This window comes from Lepisma saccharinum, unplaced genomic scaffold (assembly GCF_977018435.1).
Source record: "Lepisma saccharinum unplaced genomic scaffold, izLepSacc3.1 HAP1_SCAFFOLD_196, whole genome shotgun sequence".
Lineage (NCBI taxonomy): Eukaryota > Metazoa > Arthropoda > Insecta > Zygentoma > Lepismatidae > Lepisma > Lepisma saccharinum.
The window spans coordinates 65,275-74,995 of record NW_028142987.1 but is presented as its reverse complement, the minus strand read 5'-3'; positions in this window follow the sequence as shown (position 1 = coordinate 74,995).

Below are 9,721 nucleotides of genomic sequence, written 5' to 3'. Positions count from 1 at the left end.
GGGCCATCGGGGAGGCTTTAAGTGGAACTCGTACCCCTCCTACTTGACTGCGAGAAGAACTACCGAAATAAGAAAGGACCGGGCGTCCGGTAAAAAAGGCGCGAAAACGAAATGCTTGTGGTCTAGGTGCTAGGACGCAAAGAAGCACCAGCAGGCTTCATGGGTGACGTGGAAGTAGAGGTCAGGTGATCAACAGTTACTGTGATTGGGTGGTTGCAAGGAATGAGATTTATAAAACATTTTCTTGTTCGCTCCATTCGCGAAACAAACATTTCTCTACGATTCACATCAAGTTTATACGTCAATCATTCTTTATTACAATTATGCCCTATTTCAGGGGATCCCAAACTTTGTAGTTTCAAAAGTTTTCTGCGGCGCCCAAGTCAGAATATAGGCATAGGCCTATCTAAAACTTGCAACGCTAAGTTAGTGTTGTTAGGTTGCTTGCCTTATGTTAAAAAATAAGCACATATTTCAAATTCAGAAACATTGTTTATGTAAATAGTACTAAATAAGCACATGTTTGGAACAAGCATATCTAAAACCCTGTGTAGATTAACAAGTAAGTGGCATTTCAGTTAAAATTCCGGAACATTTCGCGGCACCCCAGGGCGCCGCGGCGCACCCTTAGGGAACCACTACCCTATTCAATATTGAATCAGTTTGTTAAGAAAGGTTTAATTAAAATGTCCATTAAGACTCACACCATTATAAACTTGGATAGTTTCGCTGTACTGGACTTCTGGTAAATTAACACTTAATTCATTTTACAAAGAAATTAAATAAGTTACTTTTCCTTTGCTCCTTTTGTTCAAATGTACAGTCTACATGGAACAGCCATCTGAAGCACCACCCTCCTCCCCAAATCTAATAACTCCAACAGAAATAACTTTTTTGTCGACTATAGTCTCCAAATTCTGTTCTCAACCAGAGAGATAAAATCGTAACAATTCTATTGCGAGTGACCCTTCACAACGATGAGGAAAGTGAGATCCAAGTTCCAGCGAATAATTTGTTAGGGCCGCTTCAGTTGATTATAGTGCACGCTGAGTTTCAAATATAATGAGTGGCTTCGCAAATGATCTACGGAGACTGTATTTGTATAAGCATTCTCTTCCTTTCCTGAGGAGAATTCAATAAAACAATGGCTTGGTGTAGCTTTCAGAGGGGAGCGGCACGTGACACGCTTAACTTGCAAACCAGCATTCAGAAATAAATTCAACCTTTCGTATCAAGACAGGTCAAGCTGCACGTGTAGCTCTGATTAGGCCGTTTTCTCAATACCGTGCATCCTGTCACCTAGTGCTCTTGTTAGCTCATGCGCGGTGAATGTTTGGATTTAGACTAACTGTGCTAGTGTCGCTTGCCGCTTGCAGCTTCTGTGTGAATTCTCCGTGTCGCTTGTCGCCTGTCACTTGTCGTCTGTCGTTTGCAGCTTTCTTGCCTTGTAAGGGAGAGAAAGCGCCAACCAACACATGTCCCTTGGAAGCGAACCAGCAGTAATGAATTGAACCTTTCGAACAGAAGCGACACGACAAGATGCAGGTGTCGCTTGTAGCTTGCGTGTCGCTCTGATTGGCCAGTTTTGTTAATACCGTGCATCATGTCGCTTCGTACTTTTGTTCGCGCATGCGCGGTGAATGATTTGCCTTATATTGAATGGTCTAATGTCGCTTGTCGCTTTGGTATAAAATCTCCATGTCGCTAGTCGCCTGTCGTTTATGCCGTTTAAGCAGATTCCAGACCGAAGCGTAACGCGACAAGCGACAAGCCTCGGTAATCATTGCAACGTTTCGAACTGATACAGCACGGTAAGCTGCAAATATTGCATGTCGCTTGGTTGTGTCACTCAAACTGGCTACTTTATCAATGTTGTGCATCGTGATGCCTCCACTTGTCGTGCACGGGCGGTGAATGTTTTAGTCTACAAGACAAAAGGGACCCGTGTCTCTTGTCGATGTGGAAGCACACTGTCGCTTGTCGCATCCGTCAGAATTCTTCCCCTGACCCCTTCAAGGAGACTTCAGATCGAAGCGACAAGTGGCAGGCGACAATCGACAGACAACACTGGCATGGACGTCAGCAGGGTTTTTTCCAGGGAAGGGCAAGGAAGGTATTTTTTTTTACAGGGGGAGCAAATAAGCCACATTTTACCCAATGTTCCTTCAAAAAAACATTGCTTACATTTGAATTTATCATGTTCGTGCATTAATTAACACATATTATTGTGGCTGAAATGGAATTATATGTGTGAAATATATAATTTTTGGTTGACTTTCATTTTCCAAAGGGGGCACGGGTCCCCCTTGCCCCCCCCCCTTACGGACTCCCATGAACACTGGCGACTTCGATCTAAAGCAAGAAATTCACCGCTCATGCGCGAAAAACCTAATGCACCGAGCCGAAAGCGACATGTGTATCTTGCCCAGTCGCATCAATGCGAAAGGTCGAATTGATTACTGAGGGTTCAATTCCAAGCGATACGTATCTCTTGTCGCTTGTTACCTATTGCGTTTCGCTTGGTAGCGTTCCAATAAAGAGCTTCGTTTCACACAGTTGCGGCATGATAGGCCACACAAGCCTGCTTTGATTTCTGAAATCTTCAAACAACACATAAAAGTATGCAAAGTAAAAATTAAGAGTCAGCGATTAGGGTAAATGTGATTATTTTCTCAATTCCACAGTGGGGCAAAAACTCCTTAAGTACGGCTGTGACTGCACAACAGTTAATCCCTTCCTAACTCCGCCGCGAGAGGAACTCTTCTTTTTCTCCTCCCCTTCCGACCGCCGCGAGAGGAACTCTTTCCCCCTCCCCTTCCGAATGCTCTACGCCGAGACAGAAACGTCCAAGTTACGCGCTCTCAATTGACGCCGTAAAGCGCATTTCACAACTATTTGCTCAATTCGGTATGGTACGTAGCTGCTTACACACAGGAAGAAATCATGTGACCTACAAGAATTGTGATTGGTTGGACGGTTTGTGCAATATTGATCGGTACCCACAACGGATGCAATTGTATTAAAAATTACAACACGTAAATTAGACAGGTCATATTGGTACCAGGTTCCAACAAGAATAGTAACCATTTTTTCGTGAGGAAAACTGCATAAATGATAATTTTCAAAAACCACGGTGGTATTTGTAATCACATGCATGGTCTCGACATTTTAAAATGAATTTTATTTTGCTAATTTATCAAATTATAGTGGTTCCAACAACATATGTACACTCACTCGGGCCTTATAAGACCACGTTCACACGTATGTGTGATGGTGTGTGTGTGTGTGTGTGTGTGTGTGTGTGTGTGTGTGTAGCAAATAGGAAGGAAATAGGAGACACTCACCATACCCAGATAAATTTTCATGAACAAAGGATGGATCCTTAGTGATATAAAAAAATGGGAAATATCGCCAGTTCAAGAGCGAAGATACAGTTGGTAAGGAAAAATGTAATTCTCTCACCAGACTTGTCAAAAATTGTGAGTGGTGCGGTGTAGTGTGTTTGTGTTGGAAGGATTCATATGAAGAGAAGGTTCGGAATGTTACTGAGTGGCCTGGTTCAGGTCAGGGGGCGTGGTTGGACTTGTGGCTGATATGTAGGCCCTCTCCCATGTCTTTCATACTGAGGTTTTGGTGGATTGGGATAAGGGGTACGGACGGTGACAGTAAAGTGAGACTGCAGATGTACCCGACAGGTAAAGACTACCACCAAGTTACAGGTAAGGACAGATGGTAGGTACCTTTGGGGTGGAAGGTGAATTTGCCAGTGGTAGTGTGAATCTGTTACGTTTAACCTATGATTGAGATTTTACATGTATATACAGGGTGCTCGGAACTTACACTTACAAACTGTAACGTTTGCGAATATTACGTATTCGCTAACCTTACGTACTGAAAATCGAACTTGAATAATTCTTAAGAAGTTTCAATAAGTTCAATTTTCGGCCATCAGATGGCGTTCCCATTTGATAGCTCTCTTTGTGCTGCCCCTAGTACCGACTCTTCGTATTAAGTCGTCTTGCTGCAAAACCTAAATTTTCAGCCGCACTTCATCGATAGGAATCAAGCAGTCAAAGCTATATTTGCAAACTCTCCAACTTTTCCTCGTCAAGCTGAGTAACGTGCCAAGCTATGGTCCGTACAACTTGATCGAAAAAAGAAGGCGGCCATTTGCCTTCGTGTGAAGTACCTCGTGCATTGGAACATTACGAAATGAAAATTGGCCATTAAAGTCGAGTATGGTGTTGGGTTTTTCGACTTAAAAACGTTATATGGACGGGTTAAAGTTACAGTGGTGTAAGTCAATTTGTAAGGACTTAGACACAGAAACCAGATTGAGATAAGTCAATCTGTTAACAGAAAACGTGAAGTAATTCATAGATGCATTCAACTGGCAACAGATGACAGTTTAAGGTCTAGTGATGAAGGAAACAGCTGTTGTGTTGATCAGCAAAGTGCTGTGAGTCAGACTCTCTTTTTAAAAAAGAAAAGTGACTTACCACGTCCATATGAGGTACGTAAACTCCGCTGTGCTATTAGGAATGCAAAGAGAAACAAGTGTGCGATAATTGCTGCACTACATATTATGTTCCCACTGTGCTTTAACGCGATTGTTCATTTTTTCCTCCCCTTGTTTTACGAACAAAGTGAAGCAGTAATAGTTTTGTGCACATGAATCTCACGTAATTGGAACAAGTGAATTAGAAATCTTTGTCACACTTACGATCTTTTCCATGGATTATATATTCTTGTTAGAAACTTGGTGAACGCGGGTTAATAATAATTGCTGTGCACGATAAAGTAAAATTACTGGATGCGTATCGAATATTTGACAACAGAACAGTATTGATATTGTGCGATAATTGAACCTTGTTCTCGCAAAAGAGAAAATTACGATTAATTGAGAAAAATTTGAAAATAACGGAACACGTTTTCCCTAAACCTGCTTGACTTAATTTTCGTAGAATCTCTCCGCCCTTATTTTCCATAGTCTTACCAACGCTTAAATCAGCATGAAAGGACAAATTGTTCTATTTGATGGTTCTTGTTAAAAGCAGGTATAATGTAGACATGCTCTCTTAGGGAGAGTATAGAATGATTAACGATTTGGTAGTAGTAATGGTACCCAAGTTCACAATCAATTGCTAGTGAAAGTTATAGTAAAAAAAATCAGATATACGCGCGAACTGCAAGCGCACGTACAGTCATTATCATTATATATGTTTTTTTCTAGTCTGAGAATTGATATAATTAACTTATGAAGGTTTGTGAAAGAATATAAGCAGGACGTGTGTGACTAATTAGTAATTATTGTCTTACGAATGAAGCGTTTATTGCATTCTGCCAAACTCTGGCTTGATTGTTAATCTTTGCAAGTGTTACGAAATACTTCTGTCGATGATTATATGTAATAAATTGGACGTTGGTTGTTAAACTTGATGTTCGGTGTAGCATCTCTTTCAATCCTTGCCTTTCTCAACCACATGTAAACTTTAAGAAACACATACTAAGTAGTGAATAACATGTAATGGCGGATTCTTTTAAAGGCGACGAACTAAACGTCACGTTGATGACCAATTGGATTAATCGCGACGCCTCAACATATGAACTGTAATTCAAACAGTATAAATGTGTATGATGAATCTTTAGGATTTTAAGTATACAGAGTGTGCATGAACCTTAACTTTAATGTAGTTGTTCGATACTGCACAGGAGGGAAAAAGTTAAATTTAACTTCCTAGAGAATGATCGCAATGGAGAAAGCTTAAACGCCATTCATTGCCGGACCCTTCGATATATACGTGTGATTATTTATTGGGCCTTTGACTCGTGCTTTTTCTCTGATTGTTGCTCGTGATTTGTGATTTCTAGAACGGGTTCTTTTTTTACTTCGAGTTGCAGTTGCCAGTCGCCGCTTCCAGCTTAAAAATTGTAGGCTACTTCCACTGATCCTAGTATAGCGTTACAAAGCTCCTAGGGCTAGTAGAGGGGACTAGGAGACAATATGTGGAATAGGAACCCATGCCCGGAAACATACCGTTTCCGTGCTACAACCATGACAATGTGTCGGATGTGCCTGTGTTGGTATGCAACCTGGTACCTTCACCGCCGACACGAAAGACTGTGGTGCTCTCCAAAGAGACGCCGCACGCCCGAATTGGAAGAGGCTGTACTTCACCACGTTGAACAGGACCCGTCAACAAGTACGCGAACAATTGCGCGTGCAATGGGTGTTTCAGGTAGCATCGTGTGGGATGTTCTGCATGAGCAACAACTACATCCTTACCACCACCAAAGGGTACAGGCTTTGAGACGAGCCGATTTTGTACCACGTGTTAACTTCTATACATGGTTTCTACACCGCTGCATCGACGAGCCCCAGTTTCCACATCGAGTTCTGTTTACAGATTAATGTAAATTCACCAGGGAGTGTGTTCTCAATTCACTAAACAGCCATGCCTGGACAGACGAAAACCCTCATGCAACACATGTCCGGGGATTTGCTATCAATGTGTGGGCAGGTAATTTTGGACGGTCATGTGATCGGGCTGTACCTTCTTCCAGCTAGGCTAACGGGTGCCGCGTACTTGATCTTCCTACAGGGAGTATTGGTCCTGTTCTTGGATGCTGTGCCATTGAACGTCCGTCAAGAACTGTGGTTTCAGCACAATGGCGCACCGCCTCACTTTACACGTGACGTTCGGAGACATCTTAACCGAAGATTCGAGCAAAGATGGTTAGGTTGAGGTGGTCCAACCGCGTGGCCACGACTATCGCCGCATTTAATACCATTGGACTCTTCTTGTGGGGTCTCATGAAGAATATGGTGTACGAGACTCCTGTAGAGACAGGGCACGAACTGCTGGCACGAGTTATAATCGCTGCACAAGAGATTGTCGGGACACCAGGTGTGATGGAGCGAGTGTGCCGGAACATGATTCGTCGGTACATTGTGTGCAACGACTTTGGTAGTCGTCACATCGAGCCACTGTTGTAGTTGAGCAGTGACTTATGCGACTGACATGTCCTTCCTGGGACCCCCTTGTGGTTGTGCCGAGATCGAGAGCAAGTTTATTTTCCCACTACGGACTTATGAACAGTGTTCTTTTTAGTTGGGAGAAGCTTCCCCTTGCACATTTTAATTGTGCAGAACTGTTGTGTTGGTGCCGTATTTGTGTGTGATTAACACGAACACTTAACTCAATATCAGAAGTTCTTGTGACGTGTTCATGGTTCACAATGTATATATTTTGGTAGAAATGAAAGGACATATTCCATACGAAGTTTTAAGAACGCGATAATTCGTGTTATTGTTCATGTGTAATTTACAATCTATTTGTGCTGCATATTTCGAGTTATTTCTATATTTTATTTACTTTCGAAATATTTGAGTGACGTCAGACTGTTGAAGTATACGGTCCCACCTTGTATATGTTAATCTTGTAGCTGACGTCACATTAATAGTTTTTATAGTTTTGTAGTAAAGTTTTGAGTTATTTAAAGAATGTTTTAATCGTAAAATGCATTCTATAATTTTGTGCTGTCAATGTGTCTTTTGTGCATTTTGTTATAATGTATTAATGTTTTTTCAAGCTTTTGCATATATGATTTCCACTCCGATACTAGTCGTCTGTGGCGACGAAAAGAGTATAAATACGAGCCAGCCGGCCCAGATTCTGAACCATTTTTCATTTGTAATTTGAAGTGCATAAATGTCTACTGTGCTTTTCTTAGTTTCTCCTTGGTGTTAGTTGGGGTGAGGCTCGTGTGGAGGACCGGTGCAGGGTGCAATACACCTTACGGCCGTATTGCTATACACAACTCGTTGTGCCCTGGCACCCGCTGAGGAGTTTGTAGTTGCTTATTTGCCATTTTGAGTGATTATTTCAATGTTGGATTTTGACATGTGCATAGTCCCGAGATGTCTTGGTGCTCGTAGGGGTGAGGTTCGTGTGGAGGACTAGTGTGGGGTGCAATACACCCTACGGGCCTCTACTTTGTGCACCACTCGTTTTCGCCCAGGCGCTTATGGAGGGTCTCTGCGCGGACGACTTTGTTTCATCTCTTGTCGTCGGATCACGAACCCTAAACCCTTGTCGAGACCACTGTCATTGTCTATGTTTTTACTTTATTTTGTCATTGTGTGTGTATTCTGACTGAGTTGATATATTTCGTGGACATTATTTTCCCTTTGTGCCCTTATGTACATTTTTATTATGAACTGCATAGTCGTAACAAATAGATTGTGAAGCTATATGTTAAATGAAAGTTCTGAGTTTGTTTTGGCTGCAAATCTTAATATTTTCCTGTGCCCTGAGAGATGTCAATTGTATACCATCGTAGAATATCATGCTTTTCATGTATTAATATAATGACATTATTAGTGCTACTACGTTTCCATTGTTGAACCTATATTGGCGAGTATGATGTGTCACGACACATCCAGTGAAGAAAACAGAAACAAATTGTTTCGTTCCCGACACAGGTGTTATTGTGATCAATGAATAGTACGCTTCTTGTTTGTTCCCTTGGCATTGTTACTAAATAAATTTGTTTGTATTATGGACTGAGTCACACGTCATTCACTTCTGTTCGTTAGGTAACACTTCAATTGACATGGTTGTAATAAATGATTACACTTTAGGTCATCAGGTGATCTTCTAACGTCATGTACTGCCTAACCGGTTGCATACCAACACAGAAACATCCGTCACATTGTCATGGTTGTAGCGCTAGGAGTTTGTAAGGGGAATTTCCGATCACCCTGTATAATTTGCTTTAAAAAAAAGCAATTTAAGTGTCCTTGAATAGTCCAATTAGCAACAAGTTATTAATTCGTGTTCATGGAAAATGTGAAATATGTGTTCAAACTGAAATGATTTGTATTTTGCTTGTTTTCGAAGCAACTACACAACAATGTAATAGTGGGATCAATATTTGATTAGTATTTCTTGTAAATTGCTAACCATTTCGAAAGGATATTTAGGTGTTGATATTATTAGAGTAACTATGTCTAATAGTAAATTCAAAATTGATTTAATTAATTGGAACATCGTGACATTCGAATATAAAATTTAAATGATAAAAAAGCATATTTTTTAAGAAATAATGTAGTTGCAGATGTGTATAGTGAATGTGATTTTAAAGGAAAACAGATGTGGAAACTTGTGAGACATGAAATGGGTAAATGTAATGTTGCTTATAACAATGTATTCGGATTAATGTTCTCAACGAACTGTATGCAAGTAATGCACATTAATCATTGCTCTTTAACATACCATTGGAAGAAGTACCAACATGTTTAATTTAATAAGTGTAGAAGAACATTGGGAGGTATCCCTAGTGTACATTATGGCATTGGTGACAATTGAGTAGTGTATTTATGAGATTTGAATCTATTCAGGTTGGACTGTCTGGGAATGGACAGTAAAAAGGTACGACATATATAGTGTTAATATTTTTCACATGTGTGAGAGCCTTACACAAACAACGTCGGATAAGCTCACTATTACATCTTGGGCAGGTAATAAGACGAAGGAAATGGCCAGCATTTACCAGAAAAAATACCCTGAAATATTTCATTGAAAAACAATCAAATCATTTTGTTTCGTTAACCTTTGCTATTTCCTTCCAAATGTTTTTTTTAATATGTAGCTCTTCAAGTTTTATAATTTAGTGCGTGCGTGTATTAACAGATTTTTTTAAATGAAAACGAAAAACC